The 18930-nt window shown below is 39.1% G+C and overlaps 1 pseudogene; it reads right to left on the bottom strand.

The window, feature by feature from the left end:
* LOC149209022 (alpha-galactosidase-like) overlaps positions 1–15008 on the bottom strand; it is a 61496-nt pseudogene extending 46488 nt beyond the window's left edge.
* Positions 15009–18930: the final 3922 nt, after the last annotated feature.

The raw sequence follows: 18930 nt of genomic DNA, 5'->3' as shown, positions 1-18930 counted from the left end.
GTGAATATGAAAAACATTTCAAAGATTTGTTGAGCCAGATTCCATATACCATCAATGAACATTTTTTAGTTCAATGGGATTTGGTCAGTTTACTTCAGAAAATTTGTGGACTGCTTCAAATGCATGAAGTTACAACCTGTGAAGAGGAACTTAAATTAGCACAATGCATTGAGCAACATGATGAAGGCTAGTTGACTATCTCATCGACTGATAATAAACTTGAAGACAAACTAGAACGACTACAAAATTATTTGATGCAACTTACACTTCAGAAAGATCATTTATGGTATAGCAATTTTCACATGGAGAGACACACAAAAGATACTTGTAACATTGTAGATAACTTTGATCAAGATGTTAGAAGAATATAATCCAATGTCTATTGTGATATATGCCAAGTCACATCAAATAACTAAACTAAAGACAATCAATACAATCTATGAAACTCCAAGTCGAAGTGGTGCATTATCTGTGAGGACAATGTTCATTCCACTAAGGAATTCCCATTCAATGGAAAAAATAAACCTAATTACCATGCTTTCCATCACACTCATGCTACCAATCAATTCAGTGAACCACCATATTACGATGGAAGAGGACATGGTCGACGAGGTTATGGTGGTTGACGAGGCAGATATAATGGCAGAGATAATGATCATGGTTAAGGCCAGGGAATATTTTACTGTTATGCCTGTTGGAAAGAAGGGCACATTGCTATCGAATGTCCTTCGAAAGACAAAACGGATCTGCGCTTTTGCAATATGTGTGGATTGAGTGATCATGTTTTGGAGGATTGCCCTAAAATTATTGAAAAAGTTTTAAACAAAAGAACTATCAACTTATTTCAATCTATTCCAAAGAACAATATTTTAGACTCCAAAAATCTTCATGTAGTCACAAGATCGGGAGCAAGAAAAAATAGTAACAATCAAGGTCAACAACTTGTTTGACCAACAATAATCATGATCTTGATACGCAGGAGAAAAATAATACAATGTCAAAAGCTATCAAATTATTTATGAAATAAACTGAACATCAACAAATCTCTAAGGACCTAATTCTAGAAGAAATCCTTGAACTCTTAAAGGATGAACATTTCGTTGCTTGCCTGGTAGAATTGTTAAATATGTAGGTTTTAACCCTGTACAGAAATTACCTGCATATGAATTCTAAAACACAGGAAATAAATAATGTGAGAGCAGAATACATAAAACACATATACACAAATATTTTCCCCTGGATCCCAAAACCGGGACTACCAGCTTGATTTTTCATTATGTTCCTTTCAATGTTATAATACATATTTATACATGCCGAAGCATCCAATACCATGGACCAAAAACCATCGTGTCCAAAAAACATGTGCGAAAATCATGCACAAAACCATAGGTGGGTCTGCCCAAAGTAACATAGGGTCCAAAACCAAAATTTTCCAAGGCGTTGCCTCGGACCCCATGAAGTGGGGTTACGGGTGCCCCTCAAACCCCCTGTTAACTACGTGGAAAGAATATAACACAACCCAACATTCTCCCACTTGTTGTTTTCTTTCCACAGGGGGCCACAAGAGAGCTTAGTCATTTTTCCAGTCCTGAAATGCCCATTGTCTCTCTACACCAAGAGAACTTCTCAAAGCTCACAGATTTTGTCAATGCATCTGCAGTATTTTTCAAAGTGTCCACTTTTACCAGCAACACCTTTTTTTATTCTATCATATCCCTCACAAAGTGATACTGAACATCAATGTGCTTTGTCTTTGAATGATATGCGGGGTTCTTTGCCAAGAAAATTGCACTTTGGCTGTCACAGTCTATCCTTATAGCTTCCTATATTAACCCCATACTTGAACACAATTTTTGCAACCAAACTACTTCCTTGCTTGCATGAGTGGCTGCCATGTATTCTGCCTCTGTAGTTGACAGTGCCACTACAAATCGTTTCTTACTCATTCAACTAACTGCACCTCCAAATAGGTTAAACACATACCCACTTATAGATATTCTCTGATCCAGATCTCCAGCCCAGTCTGCATCAACAAAGCCATGAATATCCAATACTCTGTCCAATCCTGGTCTTCCTTGGTAGCACAAACCATAATCACTAGTGCCACGGAAATACTTGAAAACCTGCTTCACTGTTGTCCAATGCTCCTTCCCTGGTTTTTACATAAACCTGCTCAATACTCCCATTTCATGTGCAATGTATGGTCTAGTACAGACCATTGCATACATCAGGCTACCGACTGCACTTGCATATGGAACACGGGACATGTCCTCTTCCTCTTCTTGTGTCTTGGGACACTGTTCAGCAGATAACCTCACACCTACAGGAATAGGAACCTTCACCAATTTACTATCCTGCATATTAAACCTATGCAATATTGTCTCAACATACTTCCTCTGGTTTAACCAGAGCTTCCTCTTTTCCCGATCTCTTTTAATTTCCATGCCCAAAATATAGTTTACAGCACCAAGACCTTTCATGTCGAATTTGGAGGACAATTGGGTCTTCAAATCCTGGATAACTTCTTTGTCATTTCCAACCAACAACATATCATCCACATACAACACTAGATAAATAACATGGTCACCAATTAATTTAAAATACACACAGTGATATGCTTTGCTTCTAGTGAAGCCAAGTCCCCGTATAAATGTATCAAATTTCTGATACCACATCCTTGGTGACTGTTTTAACCCATATAGAGACTTCTTTAACTTACATACCAGTTCTTTCTTACCCTTCACCGCAAAGCCTTCACGTTTCTTCATGTAGATCTCCTCTTCCAGATCCTCATGAAGAAATGCTGTCTTCACATCCATCTGTTCTACCTCAAGATCAAAAGCAGCAACAACAAATAAAAGTAATCTAATAGAAGTTACCTTGGCAACAGGAGAAAAAATATCACCAAAATCAATTCCCGACACTTAGGAATAACCTTTTGCTACCAACCGAGCTTTGTATTTCTCGACTTTTCCTTCTGCATTTGTCTTCTTTTTGGACACCCATTTGCTGCCAATGGGATTCCTTCCAGCTGGCAACTCCACCAGATCCCAAGCCTCATTTTTGTGCAAAGATGCCATTTCATCAACCATGGCCTCTTTCCAGAGTTTTCCATCCTCTGAATCCACTGCTTCCTTCACAGTTCTGGGATCATCATCAGTAACAGACAAAGCAAAATTTGAACAGAAAGCAGATGGACTATACCTTTCTAGCTGCCTTCTTTCTTGAATTGATCTTCTCACAGCCAAGTTTGTGACTCTTCATCTTCTGATTCCTCCTCTACTGTAGAGTCTAATTCTTCCTCCTTTAGCTCAAACTCTATCTTCTCAGGTTCCTTTGGTTGGACTTCATGTTTAATAACATATTTCACCTCTCTAAACACCACATCTCGGCTGTACATAACCTTCCTTGTTACTGGGTTCCAAAGCTTATAACCCTTTAAACCATCCTTATATCCAATAAAGATGCACTTTTCAGATATACTATCCAACTTGGTTCGTTTCTCCTTTGGAACATGTACATATGCATCACATCCAAATACCCTTAGATGTGAAAGAGAGGGTTTCTTACCAGTCCATACCTCTTGTGGAGTCTTATCCTCCAACGCTGATGAAGGTGACCTGTTGACCAACTAACATGCAGTATCACTGCCTCTGCCCAGAATTCCTGTCCTAACATGGCACCACTAAGCATGCTTCTTGCCCTTTCCATCAACGTCTTATTCATTCTTTCTGCAACTCTATTTTGCTAAGTTGTATATGGAGTAGTCTTCTGTCATGTTGTACCATACTTCTTACAGAATTCTTCAAATTGTTAGATTTTAGGCTTCTGTGGGAATTTTTTGATTCCTGATCCGGATTAACCACAGTCTTCACTTCATTCTGCCAACGTTTCAAACCCCAAAGGGGGTCCATCATCAGGACAAATAAGAAAGAATAAGAATGAGAGATTATTGAAAAACTCTCCACCATTATCTGTCCTCAACACCTTTATCTTCTTCTCTGTCTGATTTTCCACGAGAGCCTTAAATTATTTAAACCTGTCAAAGACTTCAGATTTCTTCTTAAGGAAATATATCCATGTATTCCTTGAGAAGTCATCTATAAATGATACATAGTACACAAACTTACCCAGTGATGGAACCTTCATAGGTCCAAACACATCACTGTGCACAAGATCTAATATCTGTTTCACCCTCTTACCACCAGAGGGGAAACTCACCCGATTCTGCTTATCGTATACACAATTTTCATAGAAATCAAAATCCAGAGAGCTATTACTCATACCTTCTACCATACCTTTACCATGAAGTATTTGAAGGCCCTTCTCTCCAATATGTCCAAGCCTTTGATGCCACAACATGGTCTTTTCTCTAGAGACCACTAGATTTTCTGCTCCACTTTCAGGAACCACAGAACTGTTGTACCCATCAACAACAGTGCTACCTTGCAACTTGTATAGAGTTCCAATCCAAACTCCCTGCATCAACATCAGTGCTCCTCGAACCATCTTGCAGGTATCCTTCTCGAACACTATTTTTACACCTGCATCATCCAGCTTACTAACAGAAATCAGATTTCTGGCTAATGCAGGAATATGTAGAACACCCGGAAGTGTTCTAACCCTTCCACCTTGTAGCTTCAACTTTACTTTTCCATGACCAATGATTCTATCCTTCCTGTCATCCCCCAAGAAGACATCACCACCATCATATTTCTCATACTCACAGAACCACTCTCTATGGGGAGTGAAGTGAAAGGATGCACCTGAGTCAATCAACCATGCCTCATGATCTACATGTGTACTTGAAGAAGCCAAGTACACATCCCCACCTTCATTTGAGGTGGTTTTCGCCTCTGCAGAAGGAGCCTCATCAGATCCCTTTCCTTTGTCAGGAGCTTTAAATTTACAATCCCTTTTGAAGTGGCCTTCCTTTCCGCATTTCTAGCACACCACCTTTACAGGTTTTCCTGGAGATTTAGATCTCCCTCTATATTTAGATCTCCCACTCGATGACTTATTTTTGTTTCTGTTCTGGGACTGTCCTCGTACATACAAGGCATCACCATTTTGGCTCTCCATATTTTTCTGTCTCATCTCCTTCGTTAGTAAGGCTGAGACTATTTCATCAAACTGCAAGGCAGTTGCATTGCTACCTATTGCAATAACTAGGCTATCCCATGAATCTGGTAGAGAACACAACAAACTGATGCACTTATCTTCATCTGAAATTTTAATATCAACAGATGCTAATTGACTTACCACAGTGTTAGATGCGTTTAGATGCTCTGTCACCGAGTCTCCATCTTTCATCCTCAGGTTATACAGCTTTTTTCGCAAGAACAATTTAGTCACCAGAGACTTAGATTGGTACAAAGTCCCTAACTTGTCCCACAAAGCCTTTTCTGTAGCTTCCCCTGATACATTAAGCAATACTGAATCTGAGACACACAATCATATTGTGCTCTTTGCCTTCCGATCCAACTTCTTCCATTCTTCATCGGACACTCTCGTTGGTTTAGTACCTGGATCTACCACGATCCACTGATATTTATTCACCAACAGATCCTCCATCTTGAGTTTCCACAGCTCAAAACTCTGACCATTAAATTTCTCGATCTCTATCTTTCCACTGCTCGCCATCTTCTTTCACCACTAGAATCGATCTCGCAGATCTCCCACTGAACAGGTTCTACCATAGGCCCGAGCGAAACCCCTCAGCAACAAAGGCGTCCCCTTGAAGCCAAATTTGCTCCGATACCAAATGTAGGTTTTAACCCCGTACATAAATTACCTGCATACGAATTCTAAAACACAAAAAATAAATAATGCGAGAGCAAAACACATAAAACACATATACACAGAGATTTTCCTCTGGATCCCAAAACCGGGACTACCAGCTTGATTTTTCATTATGTTCCTTTCAATGTTATAATACATATTTATACTTGCCGAAGCATCCAATACCATGGACCAAAAAACATCGCGTCCAAAAAACATGTGCGAAAAATCATGCACAAAACCATAGGTTGGTCCACCCAACCTAACATAGGGTCCAAAACTAAAAAATTTCGGGGCGCTACCCCGAACCCGATAAAGTGAGGTTACGGGTGCCCCTCAAACCCCCTGTTAACTACGTGGAAAGAATATAACACAACCCAACAAAATATCCTAAAATTGCAACGAAAATAAAGAAAAATGGAAAAATTCCCGACAACTTTCGAAAGGAAATAATTTAGAAGATCATTAACCACATGTCGACTTAGAAGTAAATGGATACATGGTTAGACAAGTTGTGGTTGACTTCAAATCGCAAGTAAACATTCTTCCAAGGGAAACATGGATTAATATGGGACGACTGAATCTGCATAGAATAACCAATTAACTTAAACTTTTTGGCTAAAGATTTATTGAAAAAACATTCACACTGTGATATGTACAAACTTCTATAATGGGGCTCTCAATGAAATTTGATTTTGAAGTTATTAACCTAGTTGACAGAATTCCCGCTTACCCAACACTAGTCGGTTGACCCTGGGGGCGAAGAATGAAGGCATCAATATCATTGGAAAAATACAAAATTAAATTAAAAGGTAACAATAAGAATATTATCATTCCTTTATACCCCCGAGAAGGAAAGCCTTGGGTTGAAGCTTCTGATGAAGAAGATGAAATGAGAAAACTCTGTCAAATACTGTACAAAGAATGTGATAATGTTTAACCCAATGCCTCTGGTGAAATTCTAACTGGTTCTCCTATCTTTATCAGAAAAACCTTGACACGGAGATTTACAAATGTCATATTACAAATTATGAATCCTGTTAGACCAGGCAGTAACTCCTCAAAATCAATTCGTTCATATTCATTTAGGTTGGTATTTATTATATACATGAGGGAGAGACTGTTCACTTCATCTCCCGGTGACTATTCATATTTCTTATTATTTATTTACATCAGTTACACTTATTCACCCAATCCTGATGATTAGGTGTCAACATTCCCCCCCCCTAATCTGAAGGAATGTTGGTGAGTCCAAGCATCATTCTAAATCGTTCAAGCTTTTCTCTTCCAAGTGCTATGGTGAAGATATTTGCAATTTTCTCATTAGTGGAACACTGGCGGAGATGGATTGTTTTGGCCTCAACATGATGTCGAATCAGATGATATTTAGTATTGATGTGCTTCGTTCGATCATGGAACTGTGGGTTCTTGGCCAACTTTATTGCCGAGGTATTGTCAATCATGATTGGAGTTGATTGTACTTGTTTGACCTGAAAATCTTCAAGAATTTTCCTGAGCCACACAATTTCTTTTGTTGCCTCAGTTGCTGCCACATATTCTACTTCTGTTGTGGAATTTGCTAGAACTGATTGTTTGCATGATCTCCAGGAGACAGCTCTCGATCCAAGACTCATAGCATAACTTGAAGTAGATACCCCAGTTTCTTTGTCTCCATCGAAGTCTAAATTAGAGTATCCAATCAAGCTGAAGTCGTCCACCTGTGTATACTTGATTCCAAAGTCTTGAGTTCCCTTCAAGTACCTTAGAACTCTTTTGCAGCAGACCAATGTCCCTCACAAGGCTTTTTCATAAACCTGGAGAGGATTCCAACAGCAAACGAAATGTCTGGTCTGGTGGTAGTTAGGTCGTTGAGACTTCCTACAAGCTGTTTATACTTTGTTGCATCCTCAAATTCTTTTCCTTCAATGTGTATGAGCTTTAAGTTTTGTTCCATTGGAGTAGTAAAAGGATTGCATTCTGTCATGCCAAACTTGTTCAACAGATCTCCAATGTACTTCTTTTGAGAAAGGAATATGGACTTTGGATGTTGAGTTACTTCAATACCAAGATAGTAATGAACATAGCCCAAATCAGTCATTTCAAAACCTTTCTTCAATTCTTTCTTTATGGATGCAATGTAGCTTTCATTGTTCCCTGTGCTCAAAATATCATCTACATATACCACAAGATATACAACTGTTTTGCCTCAGTTGCTGCCACATATTCTACTTCTGTTGTGGAATCTGTTGGAACTGATTGTTTGCATGATCTCCAGGAGACAACTCCCGATCTAAGACTCATAGCATAACCTGAAGTAGATACCCTAGTTTCTTTGTCTCCATCGAAGTCTAAATTAGAGTATCCAATCAAGCTGAAGTCGTCCACCTGTGTATACTTGATTCCAATGTCTTGAGTTCCCTTCAAGTACCTTAGAACTCTTTTTGCGGTAGACCAATGTCCGTCACAAGGCTTTTGCATAAACCTGGAGAGGATTCCAACAGCAAACGAAATGTCTGGTCTGGTGGTAGTTAGGTAGTTGAGACTTCCTACAAGCTGTCTATACTTTGTTGCATCCTCAAATTCTTTTCCTTCAATGGATGTGAGCTTTAAGTTTTGTTCCATTGGAGTAGTAAGAGGATTGCATTCTGTCATGCCAAACCTGTTCAACAGATCTCCAATGTACTTCTTTTGAGAAAGGAATATGGACTTTGAATGTTGAGTTACTTCAATACCAAGATAGTAATGAACATAGCCCAAATCAGTCATTTCAAAACCTTTCCTCAATTCTTTCTTTATGGATGCAATGTAGCTTTCATTGTTCCCTGTCCTCAAAAGATCATCTACATATACCACAATGTATACAACTGTTTTGCCAACTTTCTTGACAAATAAAGTTGCATCATCAAGATCATAATGTTTGAAATTGAGTTTCAGAAGATGCTCAGTTAGTTTTTCATACCAGGCTCGCAGTGCTTGTTTGATGCCATACAAGGATTTCACAAGTTTGCATACTTTATGTTCTTGTCCTTTCACAGCAAATCCTTCAAGCGGGGACATAAAAACATTCTCTTTTAGATATCCATTCAAGAAAGTAGTTTTTACATCCATTTGATGGACTTTCCAACCGTTCTGAACTGCTAGGGCGAGTGTCCGAATGGTGGCCCATTTTGCAGTGGGGAAAAAGTCTCCTCATAATTGACCCCTTCCTTCTGTGCAAAACCTTTTGCCACAAGCCTAGCTTTGTGCTTGTCAAGTGAGCCATTAGCTTTATACTTGTTCTTGTAGAACCACTTGCAGCGAATTGGTTTGGTTCCTAATGGAGGATCAACCAACTTCCAAGTGCCATTCTTTATCAGGGCATCATACTCCTTTTGCATCGCTTCTTTCCATTCATCATGAGAAGAAACTTCTTTGAAGGAAGTTGGTTCAAAATATGTAGACAAATTCAATTCACAATCATAAGAAACATCCATATCAACAGGTGAATCAGAGTCATCTACATCACCTCCATTTTTCCATTTTGAGTTTCTAGTTCCTGTCTTTCCAACCTCATCAGGATGAACAATTTCAAGTGTCTTTGTCAGCCACTTTGTCAGCCACTTTGGGGGACCTTTCTCAGATGGTCCAGGCTGCTCCGTTGATTGAGTTGGGACTGAATCAAGATTGAGTCTCCCAATTCTATCAATCACATCACTTAAAGTATCATCTGTTGTTAGAGTTTCATGTGGGGGAGATTGTTCTTCAGAAAAAGATTCCACAGGTTGATCTGGTATAGGAATCCCCCTTTCAAGATGTGGAATCTGATTATCAAATTCTTGAAATGATTTTGCATTTGTGAATCTATCCAAGCGATCAAGTTGTCGCTCAACAACATTGTCAGTTTTGGATGATTCAAGAAAGATTACATCTCTAGATACAACAAAATTTTTATTGACTTCATCATAGAGACGGTATGCTTTGGAGGTGTTTGAATACCCTAGGAAGATACACTTATGACTTCTTGCACCAAGTTTGTTTCTATGTACCTTTGGTATCAAGGCATAACAGGTGGAACCAAAGACCCTGAGATGCTTTACCAAAGGAATGTGCCCATACCACATTTCATATGGAGTCTTGTTTCTAATAGCATTAGATGGACATCTATTCTTTATATATACAACACATAGAACTGCATCAGCCCAAAACATCAATTTTACATTTTTGAAAAACATCATGGAGCGCACCATATTTAAGATTGTCCTATTCATTCTTTCAGCTACACCATTTTGTTGGGGATTATAAAGCACAGTTGTTTGATGTTTGATCCCATGTTGGCGAAGATAGTTTTCAAATTCATTTGAAGTGTATTATTTTCCATTATCAGTGCGAATAGAGCCAATATGAGATTGTGCATCATTTTCAATCCATTTATTAAAGTTCTTGAATGTTTGAAAAGCATCAGATTAGTTCTTCAATAAATAAACCCAACACATTCTGGTGTAGTCATCAATAAATGTCATCATATATTTGTTTCCATTTGAAGAAGGAATAGGCATTGGACCACATAAATCTGAATGAATGAGTTCAAGTTTTCTATGTGCTCTTGAATGTGAATCATGAAAAGATTGTTTGCTATGCTTTCCTAGAATACAAGCATCACATTGCTTAAGTTTCCTAGGAATTGTAGGCAAACCAGTAACACCATTTTTCTTCAACAAGCGGAGACTATCATAGTTCAAATGTCCAAATCTAGCATGCCATAATAAACTTGATGGAAGTGTACCTTCTTCATAATGAGAATTGTATGAGAAATGTTGTGCATGAGCAAAGGTACCCTGTAGCTTGAGAATCCTTTCTTCCTCTATCCCCCTCATGACAAGTGAGTGATCAGATGATTTTCTCACCTCAAGCTTGCCATAAAACATATAAATGGAGTGACCTTGTTGGTGGATGTGGACCAAGGACATGTTTCTCTTCAGCTGTGGGAGATATAGAACATGATGCAGAAGAAAGTCTAGAAGACCAGACAATTTAAGCCTGAATGTGCCAAGCCCTGATGGCTTGATTTTTGATTGGTCTGCAAAGTATACTACTCCATCAACATTATCAATAAATTCTTCAAAAAAATCTTTTCTATGAGTCATGTGGCAAGTTGCTCCTGAATCAAGCAACCAATCATTTTTCCAAGAAGCAAGTGAAGCATTAAATAAGTCTTCATTTACTCCAATATTACATTGTGCCACAACATAATGAGCGGATTCAGGTGCTTTACCTTTGTCTGTGTCATTAGTTTTACCTTTGGGTTGGTTTCTTTGCTGCTCAATTTTGTCCCAAGGTAACTTGCATGTAGAGGCATCATGTGATCCATTTCTTTTGCAACATATGCAATGCAAATCTGACTTTTCTCCTTCAGAGTGTCTGCCCCCCTGCCTCTGAAATATCTTCCTCTTCCTCTTCGACCACCTCTTCCTCTGGAAGAATCTTAGGCAAGATTCTTTTCTTTATGAGCAAGGCACATAACCTCTTCAAAAGATTCAGGGGTTGTCTTCTTTCCAAAAGCTTTCTCTCTTTTAGCAAATTTTTTCACAAGAGAGTCAAAGGTAATATCTTTGAGATTTCCATTTGCTTGCAATGACTCAAGATAATTGGAGTAAGTAGGATAAAGTGCCTTGAGAAAAGAAATAAGAGGAATATCCAATTCAACCTTAGTGGCTTTGATATCATGCATTATAGATTTTACTTCGGATGCAAGAGCAAGAGGATCATTATTTTGTAATTCAAGAGTGAAGAGTTTAATCATGAGTTGAACAACTTCAAGTGCAGAATGTGAGTCATAGAGTTCTTTCAGCTTTTGTAAGGCTTCGAAAGTAGTTGAAAATGGTGAAATATGGAAACTCACCTCTTCACTTACAGATGTTGCAATTAATGCATAGGCTTTGTTGTTCTTATTTTCCCAAATGGCGAACTCTTTGTCTGAGGTAGGTTGTTTTGGCTCTTTGTCTCCGTCTCCAACACACACTCCTTTCCACAACTCATTGAAAATGAGGGTGTGTTTTATCATCCGGGACCACTTAGGATAGTTCTCCTTGCCAATGAGAACTATTCCCACAATGGATATGATTGAATGCATTGTAAAATCTATGTGCTGTAAAAAAATACTTCTGCTGGCAAAAAAAACTTCCGCTGCTAAAAAAATACTTCTGTTGATAGAAAAAAAATACTTCTGTTGATAGATTTTTTTATTTTTTTTCTAAAGTTGACGTGCATTTCATATATTATATGCCCATTATATATCGATCACATATGGCTCAACATATAAAATATTTCAACCAATTCTCAACACATGCACCATGGATACCATACATATTTCTGAGCCAATGCATTCATATTTAAAAATCCAATGCACCAAATAAAAAGCATTGGGAGCATGCATACACAGTCTTCAAAAAAAATGTTTAATGCAGTCTCCAAAAATGTTTAATGCACAGGAAGCATCCAACCGCCATTAGTGCTCCCACCACCGCCACTGCAAACCACTTCCAGTTAGACCACTTCCATATACGTTTCTCACTGCTTCGGATGTTTGCACACTGAAGGTCCCCAGTTTAGACCTGGGTAGCACCACCATGTATTCAACTGCGCATAGATAGTGTATTCAACCGCGCATAGATAGTGGCAAAAAAATGCACTGCGTGGATGGGGGAGAGCGTATGGAGCTTATGGTATGGAGGTATGGCGCATATTATTTCACCATACTGGGAATTGAGAAGGATTCTCCAGTCGAAGAATAGGCAGTGCATGTATTAAAATGAATAGCATATGGCCAGGTCGAAGAGATACCAAGATTGGCAAGGCTCACAGGAAATTATCCTTGAAGATACATAATGGTCATGGAAACAAGAAAGCGCAAGAAAATAAAGAACAACGCACAACGATTGGGAGTGTATTAACCGTGAAGTAAATCGTGGGAGTGTATTAACCGTGAAGTAATGGAGCGGAGTATTACCTACAGTATTAACCGTGACTGTCAAGCAGTATTAACCGTGGATACCATAGAGTATTACCTACAACATTAACCGTGACTGTTTGAAGGTGTAATGAACAACAGAGGCGGCGTAATATGGGGCAGAGTTATCATAGTAAAATGAAGTGTAAGAGAAAGAGCAGATAGGTATGGACAACACGTAGTACAGTTACAATATACAACAGCTATCACCAGAACATAAAAACGCATATCACAGTGGTTTAGGAATGTGGGTGCAGGCCTCAAGAGCATGGCAGAGGTGTGAGTTCTGCAAAATAGATAGGAAACTGACACCAGGAGTTACACAAAAGCTAATTGTGGGAGCTGGCTCTGATACCATGTCAGACCAGGAAGTAAATCCTCAAAATCGATTCGTTCATATTCATTCAGGTTGGTCTTTATTATATACATGAGGGAGGGATTGTTCACTTCATCTCCGGTGACTATTCATATTTCTTATTATTTATTTACATCAGTTACACTTATTCACACAATCCTGATGATTAGGTTGTTAGCGCTCGAATCTACCTCAGGCTGAAAGAAGGAAAAATTTGAGGCAACATCAAACCAAGCTCAACCTCGTAGCTAGCCCTACGAGGACAGGAGAGGGCTCTCTCTAGTAAATCTCGATAAAATGATCAATAGAGTCCGAGATGACTTAAATGATAATTGATTTTAGGCTAAGTAATGAATTTGAATGAGGGATATTTGATTTAATGACTAAGGTGTTGGGCTGTATGGGACGAGGACGGCATGAACAGAAATTTAACCAAAGGCACAGGATATTTCATAAGGTGAGATAAGCATGAGATTTTAGCAATCGAATTGAAATTAAATGAGGTGAAAGACTGTTTAAGAAAGCTGAAAAGGGCATTAATGTATGAATCATTTCCAGGCAGAAGAAAACACATAAAAATCTGAACACTTCCTCAAGGCAGAGCACTGACTGAATTCTACCTTTCTCACTTGAAAGTATTCAGCTGGAAACAATCATGAATGGACTGGAAAACAACACATGATACATATGAAACAGAGAGAAAACACATTGTCAAAACTCATACCGCAAGGATCTTATAAATCAGAGCTGCGCCATTTAATTATTTCTCTATCAAAACTGTACAGTGATAGTGCTGGGTTTTTTCTTCCCACACTTCTTCTCAGAACTCAGGACCATTTACACATAATTTTCATACAATAAATAGACTCAGGAATGAGAAAACAGATCGATTGGGAGTAGGGAGCTGGAAAACCAATCGAAGAAGATAGGAAAAGAGTTGTCCATCTGTGCTAGGGACAGAGCAGCGTTACATTATTCCTTTGAAAATCTCTGATGACCAATGGAGAGGTGGCATCTGTAGATGTAAATCCTTTTGATTTGTAACTGCAGTTAAAAATAGACCATCGGTTCCTGTTTCTCTGCTATGAAAAGTGTTTTTTGCTTTAAATGTAGGTGTTTCAATCTGTGACTGTTCGCTTTTCATTTACTTGGGCCTTTTGAATAAAACTAATTTTTTAATAAAAATAGCCTTTAAACTAAAATTCCGCCTTGAATAAAGGGAACCACCATTTCCAGCAGCAATATAGCCTGCTATGCCAAATGTGAGAGCATATATAACGACGAGAGGGATGCTTGCATGTCTACTTTCTGAACGAAAGTAACATCTGGCATAGTCCTTGGACAATCCACTGTGATCTGCTATTTCTCAGCTTCAGTGCGCTCGACATTTGTCATTTGAATGAAAACCAACCTTTCAATAAACACGCCTTTGAATGAAGACTTTGCCAAAAATCCATTGGTGACATGAATTTGATTGCCATAAGAATGCCGACACTCCACCTGTAATAGACATGAGAATCAACTGGGTGTAACTCCCCACTGCTTGCTGCAATAAATGTAACAGCTAAATTCCTAACCCATTGGCTTGGATGACAAAGTAGAGGAGCAGCCCGCTGAACCGCATCAAGAAACAATCCTTTCCTGAGTGATTTTTCTTTTGAAAGAAATGCCAAACATTTCAATGCATTGACAATGATTTACTCTACATGTTCGTTGAGAGCCTGCTCAATATAAGGCAATAGATACTCCTCCACCGTATCCCACAATCATAGCACTCCATTGCCTATAAATTATGTTACCGTCCTCGTCCCAATCATTTGAATCTCCCTCTGAGGGTGGCGTTATCTTTAACTGTGATGCTCTACGCAAATTACCAATCAATGCCATGACCTGCGAGTTAAAAGGAGCATAACACAATATTTTGTTTTTAACTTGCATAGGCAACTTGTCAAAATGCTTGCGATATAAACAATTTCAAATTTTATTTGGATGTCATTTAACATCTCCTCAATTAGAGACCAAGGGTGCTCAGAATTGAAAATTGCACGGTTATCGAACATAATAAGTATGGAGGTGTTTAGAGGACAATTAGATATATGGAACGGGTTCCCTTTCCCAGGAGTGAGAAGGCCGTCTAAATCCGATAAAATTTCTTTTGCATATTGGTCGCTGTTACAGACATTTTTGTGCCCTACAACACCAAGCGTGAAATGTCCATAAACCAAGGGCTCCTAAGTCTCTAAAAGTGTTGTTCTAACCCCTAAAGGAACAAGGTCAACAGATTACAGCTTCTCCCAGAAGTTCTCCATGAAAAACTACTCAAAATTGGTCAAAACAGGATCATTGCAGCTACTCCACTGGCTAGGTGCGTTGCATCTCACCCAAATACACTGTGAGGGTGCGTTTCATTGCAAAACTCCCTTCTGTGGGGTGCGATGGGCGAGAAATGACAAATGACAGTGTCATTCCGCAAGGTGGAGAGGCAATGGAAGCTTCCAAAATCTTTTCCTGTGACACTTGCCTCACTGAATTCGACCAAGGATGAGTAAGAGGCCCTCAGTCTCCAAGTGGCATCAAGAACTATCAGAGAGAAGACACTAATCAAAAACCCAGAGCTGACTCACACCTCTGCAAATATCTATATATAGATCTCTCATCCTAGAGATCCAGAGGTTAGAGGCTGGAATTTTGCATATTGTAAGGAATTGCTGTTGGTTTCTAGAGACAAACATCAGATTGTTGGGTGATATAAGCTTTGTTTGAGGTGAAGAGGGGCTTCTTTGTTGGGAGGTTGATGCTGGGTCAGAACAACTGGTTGTAACTCCTCCTGGATCTTTTCTTGTTTAACAATAAAAGCTATTTGAGTTTTCCTCCATGCTTTTGTATCATTGATGCTTGTTACATTTGTATGGTCAATTTAAATCTGATCCTAAGTTGTTTATGAATATAGATCCATGTCTTTGTATAGTGCTATGCTTCTGTGATCTTACAGGTACTTTGTGAAGCTGGGCGTGCAAGGGAGCAGGTAGCTGGGGACTATCAAAGAAGAGAGGGATCGAATCAAAGGATTAGCGCAAGACATAGGTTGGTCTTTCTATTCCTCTCATCTATAATTCATAAAGGAAAAACATAAGTAGCTTTTCTCTGTTTGTTTCTAAGGCAGCTGTCACACCTTAGTGGGATAGAGCAGTTCTAAATAGACACTTTTCCCTGTAACAAAATGGCGACTCCGCTGGGGATGTCTAATTAGTTTGTTTGTGTATCATTCTTTGTTGTTTGTTTCATAAACTTACAAGTAGCATTCGAACTGCATTTGCCATAACGAATGCAAAGTAGATAATTGCTGCTTCAATCCATCCACTGGATCTGTTTATGATTTAAACAACTGATTCACAAACTATCTGATTGCCCTTGTGATAGCTCTTAGATCCTCCTTAGATCTACCCCTGATTGTTGCATTACTGATTGCTTTTTACTCGGCCAAAAACCAAGAACTGAACTGTAAACTGTGACCCGGAACCCGAACAGAGTCTCGTTTCTGGCCCAACGCAGGTACTGTTCAGAGATTCTGAATTTCAGCGCACTTCCCGAAGGGACAACCTGCGCTGCATTTCAGATTCCCTGTGTTACAGGTGCGCTGATCAGACTAGCTCTGTGCAGTTGTGGCTTCTGTGGATCATCCTTTCCAGTTCTATTCCTAAATTTTGCTGCCTGTGATCAGTATATGTCTGTCTGAAACTTTTTTTCCTTGCTGTTATTCCGCCTCCTTTGTACAAAATAACTGTAGATGTTTTTGTGTGTTTGCTGAGTCATTTACAGTTTTCCTTTGCAAAAGTAGCATAGTCGTACTGTCGTCCTTTGATTCGAACCTTTCGCAAGTGTCGATTTCGATCGTAGGAGAAAGTTTGATTACTGTTGATGGTCGATTATCCTATTACTATTGCCTTTGGTCTGAATTTGTAATTTTCTAGTGTCAGAAACAAGTATTCATTTCAAAATCGTAAGGTGTCGTAATCATCTCTATTTTTGATTTCGAAAAGAAGCTTGTTTATATTTGTCGATTGAAAAGAAATTTAGATTTGTACATCAAATTTCTTTTTAGCATCTATATACTAAGAAAGTAGAAAAACAAATACATGCATGTGCATTTGCATATAGACAGTCTGTTTGGCTTGATTTAGGAAAGTGCATTTACAGTGTGCTCTTTGCTCTTTGTGAAGAGATTCTGTCTTTCTTTTCCCTAGTAGCTAGGATTTTCATTGCACAAAAGAGATAAAAAGTTTGTTTATCATCTTTAGATTGCATTTTAGGAATTACATCTACATCTCGTGGTGAACCCGAAAGGCAAACTTCATAAGCAAGATCAACTTAAAATAAATTCAATGAATCTAACAACGCTTTGGAACTTAACGCACAACATTTAGAGGTCTAGGCTAGAGACGTATTCCGGCGTCGTAAAGCCTGGTAACTGTTGTTCTCACTGATGGTTGGGTGATTCCTCCACTTTGAGACGATAAGTGCCAGTACGGACTTGTGCTCCCACGTACCGTCGAGTATATTTTGGGAGATCCCAATAGGCTTAATCCTTTATCCATAGGAAGCCGTGTCTGCCGCCCTATCGATCGCAATGCACTGAACACAGCATTCGGGAATATTGACTGCCGTACCGTAAAAAGTATTCTGCAGTTTTGCGATTGGTTTGGTAATCCCTCTACCTAGATTTCCAGAGCAGTCCCTTTCGTTCCTTTTCAGACTCCTTAACGGAAAAGGTCCATCTGAGCACTTGTCACTTCAGGCTCATTGAAAATTGAAGGAGACTAGAGTCATCTTTTGTTTTTTCTCGACTCTTAAAAATTGAAAAAACAAGTTGTGTCAAAGCGTCTAAAATTCATATAATTCGGAAACATATTTCCCCTTTATTTTTAGTTGATCGAGTAATCCGAAATGGTGGAAGAAAGTCAATAGAAATCGCTAGAAAATCTTTTGGATAGACTAGATATGTCTAAACAACCGTCGACATCCAGGACTGTGTCATCCGACGCAGTAGTAGCAGAGCCTCCTTCTGCTACTCCAACGATGTTCGGTGGTATACCATCTGTCCCGGCAAGTTATCAACAACAAGCCGGAGTCCAATCAGGGACTGTTTCAACGACATGGTCAGTTCCTATTTCTTCATCTGGATTATCATCTGGTATTTCTTATGTTGAAACTCAACAAATTGATCCAATGTGTCTTCAAAGGCCAATCTACCCTTTAAGTACTGGATTGCCACCATATGGAGGGCAGTATGCCTTTTCATTGTTCCCTCCCGGAGAACAACCATGTGGGAGTTTACAACAAAGTTCAGGTCAAACTGGAATTACATCCAGCGGTTGGGTACCAATACTGCCTCAACAACCAAGGGTTGTATATTCAATGCAACCAGTCCACCCTGTGTCGAATATTCCCACTATACCTGCTATGGTGACTGCGTCGCAAGTACAAGCGCTACCTGTTGTATGTCAACCCCAAGTTTCTCAGGTTGCAATACAACAACCTCTTGTCTCAACGACTCAATCACAACCTCAGGTTAGTGCCTCCTTATCTGGAGTGACTCAGGCTCAAACAAGTACTATGACTTCTCATCTTGGTCAATCATCCAGTACTGGGCAACAGCCAATGGTCCAACAACCATGGCTGATTCAATCTCAACAACCGCCATTCCAGCAATCATATCAAGGACCTGAGCAACAAGTCTTTGTAAGTAATGGGCAACCGCATTTCCAAAGTGGTTATCAACAACCATATTATAATGGTTATGCCCATCAAC

Source organism: Pinus tabuliformis, chromosome 1_2 (genome assembly GCF_031772625.1).
Source record: "Pinus tabuliformis cultivar Carrire ecotype Pingquan chromosome 1_2, CPIR1, whole genome shotgun sequence".
In the NCBI taxonomy this organism is placed as follows: Eukaryota; Viridiplantae; Streptophyta; class Pinopsida; order Pinales; family Pinaceae; genus Pinus; species Pinus tabuliformis.
The sequence above is the reverse complement of the archived record's forward strand: the minus strand, read 5'-3'. Positions and strand labels throughout refer to the sequence as shown.